The sequence below is a fragment of the Wolffia australiana genome, chromosome 8, assembly GCF_029677425.1.
Source record: "Wolffia australiana isolate 7733 chromosome 8, ASM2967742v1".
Taxonomy (NCBI): domain Eukaryota; kingdom Viridiplantae; phylum Streptophyta; class Magnoliopsida; order Alismatales; family Araceae; genus Wolffia; species Wolffia australiana.
In genome coordinates, this window is record NC_135842.1 from 12,301,031 (window position 1) to 12,321,823 (window position 20,793).

Sequence of the window (20,793 nt, forward strand, 5' to 3'; positions counted from 1 at the left end):
TTGAGCATTCCCCACTGGAAGGCGGCTATGGATCAGGAGTATACGGCCCTCACCGAGCATCGGACCTAGACCCTTGTCCCTCGTCCGCGCGATACGAATATTGTCACATGCAGATGGATATTCATGGTGAAGTATAACCCAGATGGCACGGTCAATTGCTACAAGGCCCGGCTAGTGGCCCGAGGCTTCACCCAGACATACGGCATCGACTACAAGGAGACCTTCTCTCCCGTGATCCATTTGAACTCTATCCGAGTCCTCCTATCCATTGCGGTGAACCAGGGGTGGTCCCTACATCAGTTGGATGTCTCCAATGCCTTTCTCTATGGGGAGCTCACCGACCAAGTTTTCATGGAGTAACCGCCCGGATATGCAACTCAAGGCTCGAATGCCCAGGTCTGTCATCTTCAGCGTGCACTATACGGCCTCAAGCAAAGTCCACGTGCATGGTTCGCCAAGTTCAGCGAGCTTGTACTTGCTCAGGGACTCACCCCATGAAAGGTGGACCCCACGGTGTTTCGCAAACACAGCTCTAATGTCACAGTCATAGTTTCCATGTACGTGGATGACATTTTACTCACGGGCAGTGATCATGCAGGCATTGCTCAGGTCAAAGCATACCTCCACCACCATCTCACTATTCGGGACTTGGGGACGCCCAAGTACTTCCTCGGCATTGAGTTTGCTCATCAGCCGGGTAAGTTGATCTTGAATCAATGAAAGTACGTCCTAGATATGCTAGAGGAGACCGGGTTACTTGGGTGCAAACCTCGAAGCTCTCCCATTGACAGCAAACCTTGCTTCTGGGACTCTACTTCTCCGCTACTTACTGACGTCGAGGCTTACCGATGATTGGTGGGGAAGCTCATCTACCTGACCGTCACCCGCCCAGACATTGCTTATCTAGTGGCACTCCTCAGCCAGTTCATGCATGCCCCCCAGGATATACATTGGCACGCCGCCCTTTGCATACTTGCCTACCTGAAGCATGCCCCAGGCAGGGGGCTCCTCTACTAGCGTCATGGGCATCTCCAAGTGGAGGCGTACTCGGACGCCGGTTACGTTGGGGATCGCGGTGATCGGAAGTCCACACCGGGTTTCTGCACCTTTGTTGGTGGGAACCTGGTTACATGGCGTAGTCAGAAGTAGAGGGTGGTCTCCCTCTCGAGTGCGGAAGCCGAGTACCGCGCCATGACGCACGCCTCTTCAGAGCTATTGTGGATACGCTCTATCCTTCACGAGGTTGGTTTTCCTATGAAGGAGGCTATGCCAATGTACTGTGACAATCAAGCCGCCATCTTCATCGCCAACAACCCCACCTTTCATGAGCGAACGAAGCACATCGAGATCGACTGTCAAGTGATTCGTGATCGTGTGCTCGATGGCCTCATCACTACTCCACACGTGGGATCTTCGGACCAGTTGGCGGGAATATTCACCAAAGGACTGAGCACCACCGCATACGACGTCATCTCTCGCAAGCTGGGCTTGTTTGATATCTACGCTCCAGCTTGAGGGGGAGTGTGAGTGAATATCTCTATCCGAGTGGCATTCTTGTAGTTACTCGGATGGTCTCTCTCTCTCCTCCTCTAGGGTTTCTCTCTCTCCACATATAGGGAGGAACCCCCTCTCTTGTGATGTTGATCAATGAAAAATTTCCATAGGGATCATTGGAGAACGCCTTCTCCAATATCCTCACTACCCTTGCCAGGGAGTTTTCTATATCGTCTTCCTCGAGTAAATCTCCTCTTATACCAAGGGCAGATGATCCCATCTTGACCACTCAATTATCTCCGTAAGACATTGTCAAAACGTAGTTGTCCACTCATGAGATATCCTTGGTGTCTCAGGTCAATGGATCACTTATCCAACCATGACTTGAATCAACCTGATTGACGTCTAGGTATAATACCATTCAGGGATTCAAACGGATCAATTCAGTGAACTCATTCTCCAAAGAGCACCCACTATCTGTGCTTAGTGTCACCACACTAATAACCAAAGGATCAGCTATACTTATCATATAAGTAGGATCAGCTAGTGCTATTCTATCATGATAATTCGATGTCAGTCTCGACTATCGATCAAATAGGAATATTTAGAATACATGTTTAAAAACTAGTGATCGATGTATTATGATCTCATCATAATTCACTAAGTCATTACACGTATTCATGGACTTCATTATAAACATCACACATAATAATAATGAATGCAAGTATTTTATTCAATGAACTGAAAATAAATATGGTAGTGTGATTGGCTTGACCGCCACATAATATCCATCAACTACATGTACAGATTTACGGTGGCATGAGAAAATCACCTAACGTAACCCTAATGAATGTGAATGCCAACTTGATGACTTGTCCAGATTAAAAAAAATAACAAAATGCTTTGTACTTAATGTAATTACTAGATGGAAATATGAATACTTCAAAAAATACAGATTACAAAGGGCATTAAATGCCTATCTATGTGTTCTAGGCACCAACACACATATCACATCGTTAAGGAGAGGATGTATAATCAAAGGCAATTTTGAATATCTATTTAATGCACTCTATATTTTTCTGGGACACATGTAAACAGGGGATTAAATTTGAATATAATAATGATCACATTGGCAAGCAAAACCTTAAACCAATGGGTCCTGGCATGGATTAGAGAGAATGAAGATACAATTATTTAGATTGGCCCAAATATCAAGCCTTTGGGTCAAGATGAAATTTCAGGGGAATCTTCATTTGTCCCCTTAATTCAATTTGTGTGTAAATTCAAACAAGGAAAACTGAAAAAACTACTTTGTGAAGATTAAGCTGTTGGGTTCTGTGCCTTGATTCAATCATAAAAACAAGTTTTTCCATGAATGTTGAAGCGATTATTGATTCCAAATAGATATTTGAACGAATACATCATAAGTACCTTCTGGGAACTTGTTCCACCCTTGACTTGCTCACTTTGAGATCATTCTGAAGCCGTTCACATGACGGGCCTCTAGAAATATCCACGTTATCACGTTGCTCTAGGATCTCCACTTCTTCTCCAAATCGTCTTGAAACTCTTGAAGATCTTCTCACCATGAAGACTCTCTCCTTGGTTGAGTGGAGAAGGGATGAGAATGGAGAAAGGGGAGGAGGGGGTGGGCTCCCTATTTTGGCTTGCCTGGGTGCTTTAAATGGGTGCCCCTTTCCCTAATTATATTTCACTTAAGATTTTCACAAAAAACCATTAAGTAAAATATATTCACCAATGCCCTTAAGATCTTATGTGTGTGACCCTCTAGGCCCATGTATCATTCTAGTTAATAACTTTAATGGCCCAATAACTACTATTGGCCAACCCTATTAATTAACTATATCAATATAAAGATTAATTAAGTAGGGATCAATTCAACCCAATCGATAGGTTAAATTTCTAGCCGATGGGGTGCTGATAACACCCTAAATTTGGTCTTTATTTCATGCTATTAGCACAATTTTATGCATTTAAAGAGCTTAAAATTGTGTTTTTATCATATATTTACATAAATTTAATGTTTTCAAGGATTCCTGATTTTTCCCTAAATTTCTGTTAATTTTTATGAATTTAAAGGGATTTACTTGAGCTTGAAATAATTATTTTTGAATGAAAATGGCAAGTTTAATATTTAATTTTGAGATTTATTAGTACGAGGATGAATCAGTGAATTTTCTAGAATTTTCTAGGATCTTTTGGGATGTTATTGGATTTTTCTGAGATTTATTTGAGGAAGAAATGCATTTTTATTAAGGAAAAAGGATATATTTATAAGGAAAGATGAGTATTAAGATTATTTTCAAACTTTGAAGGGCTTTTCGTAAATTTTAGTTGCAATGATGCCCTCAAAAACAGCTCTCGGTCATGGTTGCAGGCGTAAAGATATCATTTAAACTGTTCCAGGGTTTTATTGCAATTATTTAATATTTGTTTTAATGTTTCTAGGAGAAACCAGAGGAGAGCGAATGCACAAGGGGCATATACACAATTACTTTTGGGCGGCGTCGGCCGGCAATTTTATATTTTAGAAAGGATTTATGTGTAAAACGACCCGGCGATCCTCGTTGGCGACGACGTTGCCTCATCACAGCCGTCAGATGAAAATCCGACGGCGGGTAGTGATAGCGGCCACTGGGCCGTAAGTTTACCGCCCGTGCGGCGCATACAAAGTTCATGCACGGGCGGTGATGTGGCGAGCTGCAGGTGGTTACCGCATTGAATATACGCACCTTAGGTGCCTAGCAAAATATACCATGCTTATTTTTCTCACCTTTTCTCTTTGTTTTTTTTTATTTTCGCCAGGGGATATGTGGCGCTCGGAGATCAAACCCAACATTTAAAATTCAAATGGCGCTAGCCAATCAACGGTCGACACATCATGGTGTTTTAGAAAATAAATTAATAAATAAATGAATTTAAATCCAATGGTTTAAATTGGTTTAAATTCATTTATTAATAACTTTTGATCCCAAAGTCCGATTAAGATGATTTTTTATGGATTTGCTCGTCTTGATACCCTCTTTCTAATCATTTAGATCATGCCTACATTGATGGATAAAAATTAATTACTAATTAGGGGTAAAATAGTAATTTTCACCATTTAACCTAAGTATAAGAGCCAAATTTTGAGAGGAGGGGGTCATTCTTGATGGTGCTCTATCACAGCTAGAAGACAGAGAGGAGCTCCAGCTTGGATCAGCCTATTTGGTACTTTTTCCTTCTTTGTATTTGAATTTTTGGTGTATTTTGGATGATGTTAGTTTAATTTCTTGATTGTTCTTCTTGATTCTGGTCTGAACTTCTAAATCACTTGGCTTGAGCGGCATGTACAAGCCCTTACAAGGATTGAGAGGAGAAATTGAGAGATTGACTTAGCTATTCCAATTGCACATTAAAAAAACTATAAAAAACTTCAATTTCTAGGAGATTAAACTTCCCATTTTATTGTCCAATAGAGTAGTTATTTTAGAATTATCAAGCCTACAGAAACAACCAAAACAAATCAAAATTTTCTCCCTTCAACTCTCTAATTGACCCCCTTTGACCCTTATTTTTGGATCAAAGAAGCCAATCTAGAGCCCCTTATTTCTTCTATTCCTATCATCTCTTCTACCCTCCTTTCTAACTTCCTTGTCTAATTAGGTTGATTGGATCTTCATTGAAGATCAAATCAACTTTAATTAGGGTCAAATTACTCAAGCAGATCATCACATTGGATTCCTTACTAGCTTCCCTTGGACGATACCTCTACTTATCATTATACATCTTAAGCAAGGTTTTATAAATTTTATTGTATAAGCTGAAATTGACAACGAAAAGGGATTAAACTTTAGTAAAATTTACCCCTATTTTTGGCTTATCAATTGGCAAGTTTCACCTCGTGCTCTAGAAGATATTGAGTAATGTTAAAATCTCTCATGGAACCTTTACCATTATCGGTTGTTGTATATGTATATTTCATCATCCACGCGAGACTCTCGAATGACTTAGGGTATGGTTGATTGTCAAACCTTAATCTGTCATTTGATTTGTACTGATGCGTAATGGGGTGATTGAAGAACACCCTCTCCAATATCCTCACTACCTTGGCCATGAATTGTATGCATCATCTTCCTTGAGTCTATCTCCTCTGATACCGAGGACAGATGATCTAATCTTGACTATTCAATCCTCTCCGTAGGCTTCTTGCTATATCCGAGCTATGGCTTGTTTGAATTCCATGATTAGAAACTTGTCAGTCGTAGTCAAAATGTAGTCACCCATTCACGATATGTCCTTGTTTTCTAAGGTCAATGGATCATTTATGCAGCCGTGACATGAATCAACGTGATTGACGTTTAGGTATAATACGATTCAAGGATTCTTCGGATCAATTCAGTGAACTATTTTTCAAATAGCACCCACTATCTGTCCTTAGTGTTGCCACACTAATAGCCACATGATCAACTATACTTGTTGTATACGTTGGATCAATTAATGATATTTTATCCATATAGTTTGATGTCCATCTTGATTATCCATTGAATATAAATATTTAGAATACACATTTTAGGAGTAAGAATAAATATATTATGATCTCATCATAATTCAATAGGTCATTGCACTTATTCATTATAAACATCACACTGTAATAATAATGAACGTAATATTTTTTTAATGAACTTAAATAAAACATGGTGGTGTGATTTGTCTTGACGTCCACATAATATCCACCAAAAGCTTTAAGGCCATGTTCAAAATAATGCATGCTCCAACAGGGGTTATGATCAAGGACAACAGGGCCTCAATCAACCACTTGAATAATTGTAAGTGAAAATCAAATAGCCATCCATAGTTGTATTAAAAAGCTACTTAGTTTGACCATATAATGCACAAGTAAAATCATTGATTTAGGACTTGGATTTTCTATGGCATGAAGATAAATATATTCTCTAACATTGTTAAAATATTTTTCTGAATTTGACCTCATTTTGATTGTTAAAAAACTTTGTCAAATTCCTATTTATTACCTTCAGATATTTAAGGCTGCATTTATTGATAATTTACAGAAGATTAGTTACATGAAGATATTACTATCTAATGGTGATATCTCAAGTAAAATATGTAGTAAACATACCTAAAGCTTTCAGATTATTTGAAATCTGAAACCGTTGGGGTAATCAATACCTATTACACTAGGTACCATCAATTCAAATGAACCAACCTTTTTGTCACTTTTCCATTTGCATTGACATAAATAAAAGTTTTAACAGCGGAGTTTTAATAAAACCAAAGAGTAAAAAGAAGTGTCATTCAAACCAGGTATGAAGTCTCTATTGTGTGATCTAAGAGATAGACCTTATTAATCCTTGTGGATATTTGGTGTGATTCTTGGAAACTTCCTCAAGACATTTATACACTCACGTTTTCTTCTTTTCTAACATGAATCATTTTTTAATTAATACGATATGAAACGTAGTTCTATGTTCCCTTATGAGAGTTATCCAATAATCTATTAGGTCTGGACTCCAATGTCCAGACCTAATAGTTAACTGATGTTGTCGTGCAAAGAGCGCCAGCAGCGAAATCAGTGACTTCAAACATTACAACATTATATCACAATGGTTTATGTGCAGATACCTAGCTAGCCTCTTCAGCATGATTTCAGTTTCTTCCCGCTTAATGGGAAAAACTTCAAAGCCCAATGTCCATGTAACTTAAGTGTCATTAGAGAAGGCTTCCAACTCAGGCAACCCCACCATTACTAGTGAGTTACACAGACATTTTATCTTTTTTATTCTTCCAGATGCTGGGTAATTTTTGAATTATTTGTAGGGGACTGTCATAATATCTTACACTCTTCTTCTACACGTCAGTATTTATGTTCTATTTGAGTTGTTTTACAATGGATAGGTAAACCCCTAATTGAAGTTTTATCCCATGAACAGCTTTCATGTTAGTGACCTTAAGAAAATCGACCCTCTTCTATCCTCTTGTTGAAGGCATGCCAAATCCGGTTTATGGTTTTTGACTGAAATGGCTTCACACTCAAAGCCTTTTTGAGTCAAAATGAAGGCTTTGGACTTAGAGCCTATTTGAGTCAAAATGAAGGCTTCATACTCGGAGCCTATCTGAGTCAACTTAAAGAGGATCCAACCAATAGAAAATCACTTAATACCAAAACCAACTAGATAATGGGACATACCTCACTTCAAGCAAAAGAAAATTAGAAACAAAAATGAATAGACGGATCAGCATTCACTTACTAGATCAGCAAATAGGAAACAAACGCATACCCAGCTTAAAGAAAAAATAAAAATAAAAATAAAACAAATTCAAACACAAAAAATATGATGTCGGACGTCGACGATGGCGTCGTCCGACAGATAAATTGCTAAGATAATATCACTAAGTGATGCAGTATAACCTAGGGAAATGTACGTGCAGATCCTGACTCTTGAAGATTCGCCGAACCCCAAGCTCCAAAGCAGATGATTGGTGACGATGACAGTGACCTCCTGACCCACGTCGGAGCGACGTTGGTGTCTAAGACGCCGATTGGAACAAGTCCGTAGGGCTCGCACGTAACGGATGGGCTCGGCCGATGCCTAGGAAGACGCTCAGTTTGTAGTTTTCTGGAAAAGTCCCTCTCACCTATCCATCCCGAGCGCGGTGGAGTGCAGTCAAAAATATACTAGAAGACCTAATTAAGCTGACGAGCAAAGGGAACGGTGTACCTCGGAAGTCGCGGTGTTCTTCGTCGATATATTCATCGATGCACGGATTGGTGCAGGCTGTGCGGTGGGGAGTTGCAGGATGAAGGAGCTCGACAACAAACAACAAGTTGCTTATGGAGCAATAGGAAAAGTCCAGAGACGAGGATCGAGAGAGTAGATAGTGAGTGTCGTCGATCGGCAGCGTGATGTTGATTGATGATGACTTCAACTAATCTAGCAGGGTGACACAAGAGGGGCGGTCACAATTGCAGGAAGGCAAGCCACGACGTCAGAACTCCACTTGCCAGCAGCTCCAGAACGAATGCCTTTGGGGGGTGGGGTCAAATCCATCCTCATGAATACAAGCCTTAACCATAGTTAACGACTGACTTGTCAAGGTGGCTATTCCTGCGGAGAAATATTATCATCCACGAGCAGTTGAGATGGTTGTCAAAGATAGATGCAGGTCGAGATTTCCGTCCCCCGATTAGTCGGGTACTGTTGCTGGTAGCAAAAGAGCGTGTCCTTAAGGAGAACGTAATAGCCCGCGGGGATGTAACGAACACGACAGATCACGCTCACCCGATAGCATGGGTCAATGCGACGCGTGCGTTCTGTTTGTGACCTGGTGAGGGATGCCCCCAGAGTTGTCTCGATGAAGAAGCCACAGCCCGACACGTTCAGGCTGGTCAAAGAGGCCAGACGACTTCAGATATCGCACAGTCAGCGTCCTGCCAGTCGTGATCCATGCGATCGGGATCTGAGAATGCACCCGATGGCACAGATTTGATAGGGGAGTAACATCGCGGTGACTAACAGATGTCGACGGCAATCGTTGTGCAAAGACACCGCCGTGGAACACCTCCACAGGCTGGAGCACCCCTCACACGTTGTGGAGAACCTTGAGACCAACGGTACGAACCCGTGTCGGAATACGGATCTCGATTCTCCGAACGGACGCGGTGGCAGAGGGAATGGGCACAAATCCTCGGCTAAGTTTCCTCTTCTTCTTCTTCCTCTTCTTCTCCTGCTTTCTCTTCTTCTCCTGCTTTCTCTTCTTCTCCTGCTTTCTCTTCTTCTACCTCTTTCCTTTGGGGTGAGACCTGGAAACGAAAGCAACTGCCAAACAACAATTCCAGATCTGAAATGAACTTGGGGCTCATCATGGCCTTATAATAGGGCCATGATAGGCCCCTTGCACAAATGTCCAACAAGGGGCCCAATAAGGACCCCCCATTTTACAACTTAATTAAGAAAACTACGAAAGAGAAAGAAAACGAACGGAATTAAAACAACACGGATGTGTCACAATGAGTAAGGGTACTTGTCGTGACGAACACAAAACAGAGAATAAAAACAACGGAAAACAGATAACGACAGGTTTGAACATGTGCTTTACCTGGGGTACTTAAACCCGGGCATCTTCGCGGACGCTTTGGCATGCCAGTCGGGCTAGACACGGACCGGCCGCGATGCTGGTGATGATGATGATGTCGGCGATGGCTCTGTTGGTGATTCTTCGGCATTGTCAGGATGCGCTCCATCAAAATATATGTTGTAATGGGCAGCTTCTTGTTACGGCCTCAACGGCCTCCAAATGGCCACCTTCCCCTTATGGCCTCAGCAGTCTCCGAATGGCCGAACGATCACTTCCTGTTACGGCCTCAATGGGCCTATATATTACTCAACATGTACATGGCTTAAATCACTCAATGGGCCTATATTCTTCTATCCTTTTGTCTCTCCGTCCTTCGACCTATCTATCTTCTTGTTTCTTTTTACGTCCTCCAATTTATGTGTCTCCTGGGACCTTGTATATGGTGTGATGCTAACTATCTTCATGAATGTGCAATAGATCATTAAATCTAGTCTCTGGCAAGCTCCTTCGACCGTTAGGGTATATTCCCCAAATAACGCCACCAGCAGCATTGAGCACCACAGACAATAAGACAGTAAATCTCATCGGCCATCAACCATCCACATTGGCTTCAAACAACTTTTTTTGGCTTCCAGATGTGGGGAATTATTTTGAATAGCTTGTTGGATACAGTCACAGCATCATACAATCTTTTTGTACACTTGGATTTGTATCCCATTCAAGTGGTATTACCATGGATACACAAACCCTAATCCAAGATTTTTTCCATTAATAGCCTTTGGATTAGTTAATGATGAATTCACTTCTGAGCCATGCCACATATCCACCATCGACCAATAGGAACTAATATTTCCGTAGACTAGTAAAAGTTGAACATGTACCTTATACTCACTACAAGAATTAGATAACCAGGATTTAATATAGGATGACAGATAGATGGATAGGATTAAAGATATATAGGAAAAATCTAGTGGTCAGGATTAAATCTAGATAAGGAGTTAGAATGGTCAATATTAAATAAATCTAGTGGTCAGGATTGATTCTTGACAGGAAGTTATAACCGTCAAATTATAACTTCCTGAAACTAGCCGTTTAACTACTATTCTATCCCTTATAAATACAAACCAACATGCTCTTAAATGTGTGGGTAGTACACAACGATCTTCAATCACCATTCTTGGTGTTATCTTCTTCTCTCCTTTTCTCCTTCCGCCATTCTTCTTCTGGTGACTAGTTTCAAGATCGTTAACATTAGTGCCCTTACAAAATCGACCGTCCTCCCTCCCCCTCCTCCTATTTACTGAGCCCTTGAATATGTTGTGCTGGCTACTATCTTCATCAACGTGCAATTGATCATCCCAAGCTAGTCACTGGCAAGCCCCTTCGGCCATTGTTGGGGCATATTCCCAAAGATCCACTACACATTGGTGAGAAAAGCGCCACTAGTGGCATCGAGCGCATCAAACAATAAGGCAATAGATCTCATCGGCCAGCAACCCTACCCTAGTCTGGCTCCTTAATTATGAACCCAGCATGGCATATTGACTTTTATAAAATATTTTCCCTCTAATCTAGACGTATAAAAGCCCAGTATCCATTCACTGCCAGTTGACAGGTAGTTGTGGACAAGTAGCATTAGATATCCTGGATGCCGTAGCTTGAGAAAATTCGTGGCCGAAAAGGCCTTATAAATCCATGGGGACACCATGGCTGCTTGGAAAAGTCAGATCTCACAGCAATGGCCCTCAACCATGTTTCTGCCCTTCTTCTTTCTTGTCTACTTCTTTGCCTCATCTGTCAGTGCTCTGCCGCAACCAACATCCTTTTGAGTGGTCAGGCTATTCTCTCCGGCCAATCTATGATAGAAGGAAACTACACATTGACCATGCAGCCGGACTGCGATCTCGTGCTTAGGGACAAGGGAAATTCAGTGTTAGCTACGGGCACAACCGGTTTGAGCATCAACTGCTTTGCGAGCCTTCAAACTGACGGCAACTTCGTGCTGAGTGGGGGGTTATTAGGCGTTGGATTGTGGCAGACAAATACAGCCGGAAGCTCCGGCAATTACGTCCTTGTTCTCCAGCCTGACCGCAACATTGTGCTTTATGGCAAGGCACGTTGGCAGAGCAATACAAAGGTTGCTTGAGGCGGTATATTGAAAGAATAAATTTGTCCTTTTAAGTTTTTGTTACCCTACTCTTTGTATTTGTAAAAGAACGAACAATTAGAGTAAATTCGTCTTTTGTTGGCTCTTTCTGTAAGCATATTGTCTGGTTAAAGAATGGTCCATCAGGGTTCAATAATTCACTTTATTATTCGATCTAGTCCATAATTTTTACCTTTCTTTTCAACATTGAGCTTGCCTTTGAATAGCTTTATGTGGCTTGTTAGCGAACTCGGAGGGAAACCGCCAATCCATTTGTGCTTCATGATTAAAACAAACCACGGTAATGCATAGAATTCTGCAGTTTTTAAAAAAATAACATAAAATAAAACAGTTTAATTATAAAGATTGAGAAGTAAAATATAGATTTAAAAATGCATGGAACACGTAGCAATCTCTTAATAATGTCTTAATATAAAGTCTACATGTAGAGGAACAAAAATCTCTTAATACATACAGTTTTTATAGCAGAGAAACTTCTATGTAAAATATGACGTCAAAAACTCCATACAACAATGCAGGAAGGTGCAATCGATTTTTTTTCCTAATGGTTTTCAGTTAGAGGTTAATAGGGATTTTTTAGTTTAGCGGTGACGTTGATGTTTTTCTTAAGTCGCATATGTATTTTTAACGTTTCAACGGTGACGTTGAACTAAATAAGGTTCAAATTTGTTTTTTAAGAAAAATGTTTACTTACGGATTGATATATTTACTCACTGAATTGCATTAATTAAAATATTAGATCTATACTTGCTTTTATTATTCATCAGAAGAAATATTTTCTTTATTTCATTCCTTTTACATTACCCTCATGTGGATTAATGTACGGTTAGCGAGAAAACAGTGAAGTACTTGGAAGAATAAGTACCATCATGTGGATTTTATCAGGATGCATTAAAGTGTTACATAAAAAGAAATTCATAAGTTTTTTGAATCATACCGGAAGTGACAACATTAGTTCACTCTATTTTTTGAGAAATTCAAAATGAGCTGTGATTCATGGCTGTGTCATGCTAGAAAATCAATTGGGCGCTCGCTCTCTTCTTCATTTAACAACGGTCAAATCTTTTGATGACAATCCCTATAAGAAGTTGCATTAATATTATTCTAGATACACATCTGTTGGAACATACTATGGAAATATTAATACTGGTTTACGTTCTCAAATCTCTCAGAAACTCTTATTGAACTCTCTAAACACTTTTATGTTCCAAATTTTTTTCTTCCTTTCTAGCTTTTCACTCCTTATTCCGCGATTTCAATCTCGTATCTCGTGAAAAGTTAAAATCTTCTATTGATAGTTAAACCATTCCTGTATGATTCTATAAAAAGTTAAATGATATTTTAATGTGAAGGTTATAATGAAATTGAAAAAACTTATGAATTTCTTTTTATGTAACACTTTAATGCTTCGTGATTTCATTTTGTGAACTGAATCTGCATATTATCATTAATCTAGAACTAAGATTTTACAAAAAGCTTATTAATAATATGAAAAAATATTTTAGTTATGATATTGAAGTAATCATTTATGCACCAGTGCAATAAGAGTTTCTCAATGATTCTGCATAATATTATTTTCCTGGCAATAACGTTAATTACATTAAAGTATCAGTAATTACTGAAATATACTAATATAGACATATTTTCATAAAAAAATAAAATTTTGTCCCTCAAAGTTTAATTTCATCAATATTTTACTAGTTACATAGGACAATTTTGTGTTTTTTGAAGTGATAGGGGGAAAGCTCAATCGAGTTAAAAGGTTACAATAGCAGTTTTTAATTTTTAATATTTTCCTAAATTAATAAAATATATTATATTTCATGAATTAATGAACAAATCATATTTTATACACTAATATTTTGTACATAACATAATCTAGTTTTTTCATGGCTTTTGTTATAACAACAATATCCATCTTTATTACCATTTAAAACATTTATAAATCACTAAAATGATTTTTTATAAAAGTACATTAAATCTGAAAATTATCCCACTTGATATGTTCATTGATATTTTATGTTTACTGATATGTTTTTATCAATTACTCATTTAAGTTTATGGCAGAAACTTATTTAAGAAAAATTCTTTACTATTTTGGATAGATTTATCATTGACATTATATTTATATTATTAAAATAAAATTAAAATATTATTTACATGTTTTTAAAAGATACTGGTTTTATTAGATAATGAAAGTTATAGCTTATATCGGGTATCAAACACAGTAAATTTCACAGTAAACTTAGGATAATAGAAATGACTAATTTTGTGGATACGTATTTTATTTGATAAATAAATTGTAAAAAAATAAAATTAAATGAATAATTTATTCAAGTGAGATATCATAAATTAAGTACTATTAATTTTAATATTTAATCTTAAATACATCATAACTTGGCTTTTCTACTTGATGTGTTGAATCATCTTTTACTGAGATCCAATCCATCATTTTCAGCCAATGATTTTACCCCAGTATATTTAATCAAAGTTCAATATCAATGAAATTATAATATTATTTTTTGATACACACAAATCACTCAAGGGTAAAACTTGTAGGTATAGCATTTTGATATCAACTTGATTTATTCATAAATATATCGATATAATTTATTTGAAGGAGGCATTAGAGTAAAGTTTTATATTGGGCCATCTGTTAAGTTGAAATAATATTGATTATATGGAAAAAATTATAGCTGATTAAAACAGGGTATACAAAGTTTTAAATAACTAAGATATAACTTTTTAGGAAAAAATCATTGCTCATACAGGTAAAATCACAGTGAAGTGATATTTAAGTCGACTGAATTCAAGTGTTTACTTGAATATTAAGATAGGAAAGTTAAATTAAGATTTTGTGACTGTATGTTAACCGTCATATTTAACATTGAGAAAAATCATTTGAATCATATTAACATGTTGATTCAATTTTTTTGAGCTCAGCAATCTATTATTTTACATTTACTTATTTTCTGTCTGAGAAGCACCTGTTTCTGACTTGAGAGGATCGGTTTGTTTTGACTTGATAAGTAGTTCATGAAAAATCATGCCTCAACTTGGGAGCATTGAAGTAGTTTACTTCCCAGTGTCATAACATTTATTGGGGGAAAGGGGTATACCATGGTTGGAAGGTGGATACCATGGACAAAAGTACATCACAGATAAAGGTTTGTACATAGGGATAATAAAATAGGAATCCAAAGTTGAATTGAGGGAGTCAAGCATGAAATCAAGGAATTGAAAATTTGAACTTTATAGATTTGAAGTTTCTTAACTATTATATAAGCTTATCTGGGATCATAAACGGCAAGACATATGCAACATTAGGTCCCTCCAAGCAATGCGACAGCTTTTTTCCAGGTCTAGAACTAAGGCAGGCTACTAAAATAGAGTAATTCAAAATAAATAATGAAAAATATGGATAGAGAATTAATTTACTAATTCACTTCTATACATATTTTGTTACCATAATTCACTTTCATGAGAACTAACTAGTATAAATACAACAATAACCTCATTTGTTTGAGATTTTATTGATAAACATTTCAGTACGAACTTATTATTATTTAAAAAAAGGATATGAGTTAAATTTTTATGTAAAATATTTTTGTAATTCATTAAATTGAAATGAAATGATAAACTCGTGGCATATCTATAAACACTAATGAATAAAAATAAAGATTTTGTTGATCGCAGCTGTTTTGTGTCTTTGTTACTTTATCAAAATACAATGAAATACCATTAGATTTTTAATGATAAATATATTTTTATAATGAAAATTTAATAATTTTACTCCATCAAAATGATTTCATGATCTATATAAGAATCATCCTACATTGGATTATATAATCAGTTTTCATATTTTTTTTGTTCTTGAGACAAACATGCCACTCCACCATTATCCAGAAAACTCAATACTCTCAGGTTTATCAATTATTATCTCTCTCTCTACCAGAACAATATTTCCCATAAATTTATTTCACCTAATGAGAGTTTTCCCCTGAAGATAGTCTCATGAATATTGAGTCCTATTGGGGTAATTGCCGAGGCTGAATGTGGGCTGTCAAAGTCACGAATGATCCATTTTTTATTTAATTCTTTGGTGGCCATGAATTTTTCTCTTCAATAAATCACAGTTCATTGACACAACTATTTGCCCCTGTCACTTGGGTATTAAGTCTATATTTTTCAATCTCCTTTTCACATTTCATAATAAAATTAATTATTTTCTGAAGTCTTGAAATCAGAAGGTTCATGAAGTAGAGAAGAAAGTTATTTCTTATTTATGGGCTTAATATTATAATTGAGAGTAATATTTTCATAAGTGATAAATATTATTCAAACTATTGAGACTGGTACCTACTATATTTAGAAGGTAAATATTCATTTATGGAGAGAAGTAATTAATTTTAGAGCATGGACTAATAGAAAATCCCAGATTAATTTAGAGTGTGAACTGAGTCTAGACTGGGGAGTTTAATAATAATGAGTCTGGACTTTTCAAATTCATTTATTTTGGAATCACATAGTATCATAGCCTTTGCTAACATTTTTACAGATGTCAAGTTGATAAGAGTTTGAGATGGCTATGTCTAAAAGGGATGAGTGGATTAAGGAAAATAATTCCACCGTAGACTATTTGCTGAATAATGTTCTTCTTCATAGGGCTTAGGATTTGACATTCACCGTAGACTTTGTATTAGGGGATTGAGAACAGGATGCATTGGAATTGAAAACTCATACATTAAATATCATAATGCATTATAAATTCTTAGAAGCAAAACATATATTCCAATTCATAAATTGGAAATTCGAGTCTATGCATGAGTTTGATGCTAAATTATGAATTTTAGTACATAAAAATTAAATTAAATGAATAATACCCTTCAAGGCGTTTATAAAAGATTTATTTCGTTCAACACTTTTTAGTCACTTTTACTCACCTAAAGGAAAATAAAATCGATATTTTTCACCCATGATTAACCTCTGATAAAAAATGATGCACAAATACCAATTATGAACCTATAAAGTAGGAATATATAGAAAATAACTGCTCAACTTTTGCTCCAAACATGCGTTGACTTTTTGTTGACTAGTTTATTTGCAATAATAGGCAAGAAAGCACAAACAAGATCATTGGACAAAACGAAAATTTAGTCATTCCATGCCAACGCCGTAGTCTTCCATCTTTATATGTGATGAAGTTTTGAGACAATAGATAAAATCGGGTAATGCTTAAAAGGTTTATTGATAACAAACAAATGACTCCCTAGAAACGCATTTAATGAAAAAGGACGAAGTGATGAGGATATGAAAAAAAAACTGTGGCTTTCAAGGCAGAAGGCCAGTTTTATGAGGAAGAAGATATGGTAATGTCGTTCAGGAAAAAAATCCAGGAGGAAACGAATGAATTTACTATAATATTCTAAGAAATCATAGGTGCCCTGATCATAACTGGACTAAATGAGAGCCATTTCAGATGAGGTCCTGGGAAGTCAGCACGACGCTGGCTCGTGCTGCTCTCATAGACATACAATCGGTTGATGAAAATAGATACGCACATTTAATTGGCAGTATATAACTGAATCGGTTTATCGTTTTAATTTCACTAACTTACCGTTGTGCTCACAGAAACAAAAAAAAAATTCGGAGTTCCCCAAATAACCAAGAATGAAAACAAAACTTTCGCCACTTTGTAGTCGATGACTAAAAGTAAGGACCACTATTTGATAGCGTCAAAGCCTAGAAAAGAAGTAGAATTTGATCATCACAATCGTAAGGGATCGCAGTGATTTTTCACTATCGAGTGATACGAGGGATAGATCTGTTGAATACACTGGATGTTTGGTATACCCTTTTAAAGAGTGCGCAAAAATTGCATCGATTCTCCATTATATAATAAAATGTATGCCCAACCCATGTGGTAGGATGCTAATTTATCTCTCCCATTTAAATAATGCCAAACAAAAAGATCAACTGAGACTCCCACAACGTCCGCATTCATTTGTGAACCAACGCATAAAAGATCGAAGCATTAGATCACAGTGCTTTTTAGACGGTTACTTGTCTGGACAGAAATATGAGGCCCCGTTTGAGGTAACGTAAACAATCAATCTGACAATCCTATTATATAGAAACGAGTAGTCTTTGACATTTTGGACAGGGGACCGGTCGGACCGGACTGAACCCGGACCGGAACTGGACCGAACTTCAGGTAAGATTTAGGTCCATGCCAAAAAACCGGACCGGACCAGACCCTGTCCCACCCACTAACCATCCCCCTCCCCGTCGTCCTTCCCATCGCCCGCCCCAAGCGCTCATCGCCGCTGCTCCACGCACTAAACGCCTCTGCCATCCCCGTGCTTCTCCGCCACCTCGTACTGGACCGGACCGGGATGGAACAAGACCGGATCAGAACCGGACCGAACTTCAGGCACGGTTTAGGTCCATGCCAGAAAACCGGACCGGACCAGGACCGTCAAACCCTAGAAACGAGGTACACGATACCGATTCTAAAGTTGGTATTGCCTTTCTAAAGTTTGTACGAGACGAGCATAACATCTTCTAATCTTCTTGTTGTACAAAATGAAAGTGAAAGAGATCTTGAAGTTGAAAAAGAAGAACGGAAGTAGAAGAAAAGGAGAGAAGATAACACTAGGAATAATCACTGAAGATCGTATTAATTTTCCCATGTTGGTTCGTATTTATAGATGACAGAATAGTAGTATAAACGGCTAGTTTTTGGAAGTTATAACTTGACGGGTATAACTTCCTTCCTACATTAAATCCTGATAATTATTTGACCTTTAGCCTATCTCACTAACAGATTTATTTGACCTTTATAATACCCTATTTAGATTTAATCCTGGCCGCTAGATTTATCATATCTATCTATAATCCAAACCATCTATGTTATCCTATATTAAATCCTGACCGTCTAATTCTTATAACGAGTGTAGGTACGTTATAGTCTACTGTTATTAAGATCCTATTGGTCGATGACTATTATGACATGGCGTTGCTCTGACGATAAGCTCCTCCTTAGAAAGAAGTAGAGAGAGATACAGAGAGAGCGAACGAGAGAGAGAGAGCGAGCGAGAGAGAGCGAACGAGAGAGAGAGAGAGCGAGCGAGAGAGAGAGCGAGCGAGAGAGAGAGAGAGATACAGAGAGAGCGAACGAGAGAGAGAGAGCGAGCGAGAGAGAGAGAGATACAGAGAGAGCGAACGAGAGAGAGAGAGAGCGAGCGAGAAGAGAGAGAGATACAGAGAGAGCGAACGAGAGAGAGAGAGCGAGCGAGAGAGAGAGAGATAAAGAGAGAGCGAACGAGAGAGAGAGAGAGAGCGAGCGAGCGAGAGAGAGAGAGAGAGAGAGAGAGAGAGAGGAAGAAACACAGGGAGAGAGAGAGAGAGAGAGAGAGAGAGAGAGAGAGAGAGAGAGAGAGAGAGAGAGAGGAGGCGAGAGAGATTGCGACAGCATGGTACTTAAAAATTTAGATTGTACACTCCGCAAGAGTTTCCAACATCTGATCGTTACATACACTAATTTCGTTTTTTCCGAACCCCTAGATTTAATCCGAATTAGTCGGTTCGTGAAAACTCCTCCTTCCTAAACAATTGTACTCAAATGGCGCCTTATCTAGATAGTTTTACCAATTACCGTCAAGAGTAAAACCCCTGTTCCAAATCTCAACCGACAGAACACAGGAGAACCCAGCCTTCGGCTTCGTGACCTTATTCAATCGATAATCTTCCTCCCCAGTAAATTATGCCTCTTTTGAACCCAGGAATATCACCTATCTCGATTGTTGTCCAATTCGCCATCCCTCACCAGCCGCTGCCAATCCCTTTACACCGTTGGGGCATATTCCCAAAGATACGCAAAAACAACCAACACCGAATGGTGGAAAGAGCGATACCAGAATGGTCCAGCTCATCAAATATTAAAGTAGCGAATCAATTCGCCTGTCTACCCTACACTTGTCTGGCTCCTTGAATAGGAAACCAGCGTGGCCACTTCACTTGTGCATAACATTTTTTACTTCCGTCAAAGCATGCATGGAAACACAGCGTTCGTGTGGTGGTAGACAGTCTTCATGGCATGGAGTAATTAGTAACCAAGTTAGCTGCGTTAGATATCCTGACGTCATATCTCGTTCAAATTGCATGTCGCTTCGACCATATTTAGCGGCTTGCAACGCTCTGTTTCTTTCAGTAGAGCTAAATACCGGCGCTTCTTCGGACTTCCCAGGAATGGCAGTCAACCGTGTTTCTGCCCTTCTTTCGTCTCTTCTTCTTTGCCTCTTCTCTCTGTCTTCTGCGGCTACTAACATTCTTCTGAGTGGTCAGGTTCTCCGCACAGGTCAAGGTTTGGTTGAAGGAAACTATACGTTGATCATGCAGCCGGACTGCGATCTCGTGATGAGGGAAAACGCCAATATACTGATCAGCACGGGCACTGCTGGTGTGAGCAGCAACTGCTTTGCTATTCTTCAGAACGAAGGTAACTTCGTGGTCTACAGCGGGAATGGCACCGCGTTATGGGCGTCCAACACTGCCACTGGCATAGGCAGTTATATCCTCGTTCTCCAGCCTGACCGTAACCTTGTGCTCTATGGGCCGGAGCTTTGGCAAAGCAACACAAAGGTTGCTTGAAAAAGGCGGTAGAACGGCTTCTGAAGGACAAGGGCAGACTGTGCCAGAATAATGTGTTTCCTGTTAGTGTGCTCTTTCTGTAATGAAAAGGATCTTGTATCCGTGAAATTGAAATTTTGTCTTTTGTTGAGCCATTCAGTGGGTACAGAAGTTATTTTTGACAATGATCAATTAGGGTTTCCATTATTTCAGCCTTTTCTCAAGGGCAAGGGCGAAGAAAACTATGCCAGAATAATGTGTTTATCGTTATCCTACTTCTTGTGTAAGGAAAAATATGTAATATCCCAGAAATTGAAGTTGTCCTGAGTCTATTTTGCCGAGCCTTTAAATTATTCTTATGTGGCTTTGTGGCGAACTCAAAGGGGAACTGATATCTCCGTCTG

General features: G+C 38.4%; 2 pseudogenes; both read left to right on the top strand.

Moving 5' to 3' along the window:
* Window positions 1–11,329: 11,329 nt before the first annotated feature.
* Window positions 11,330–11,737, top strand: LOC144707128 (mannose-specific lectin pseudogene; annotated as a pseudogene).
* An 8,271-nt stretch (window positions 11,738–20,008) lies between these two features.
* Window positions 20,009–20,410, top strand: LOC144707129 (mannose-specific lectin pseudogene; annotated as a pseudogene).
* The last annotated feature ends 383 nt before the right edge of the window (window positions 20,411–20,793 follow it).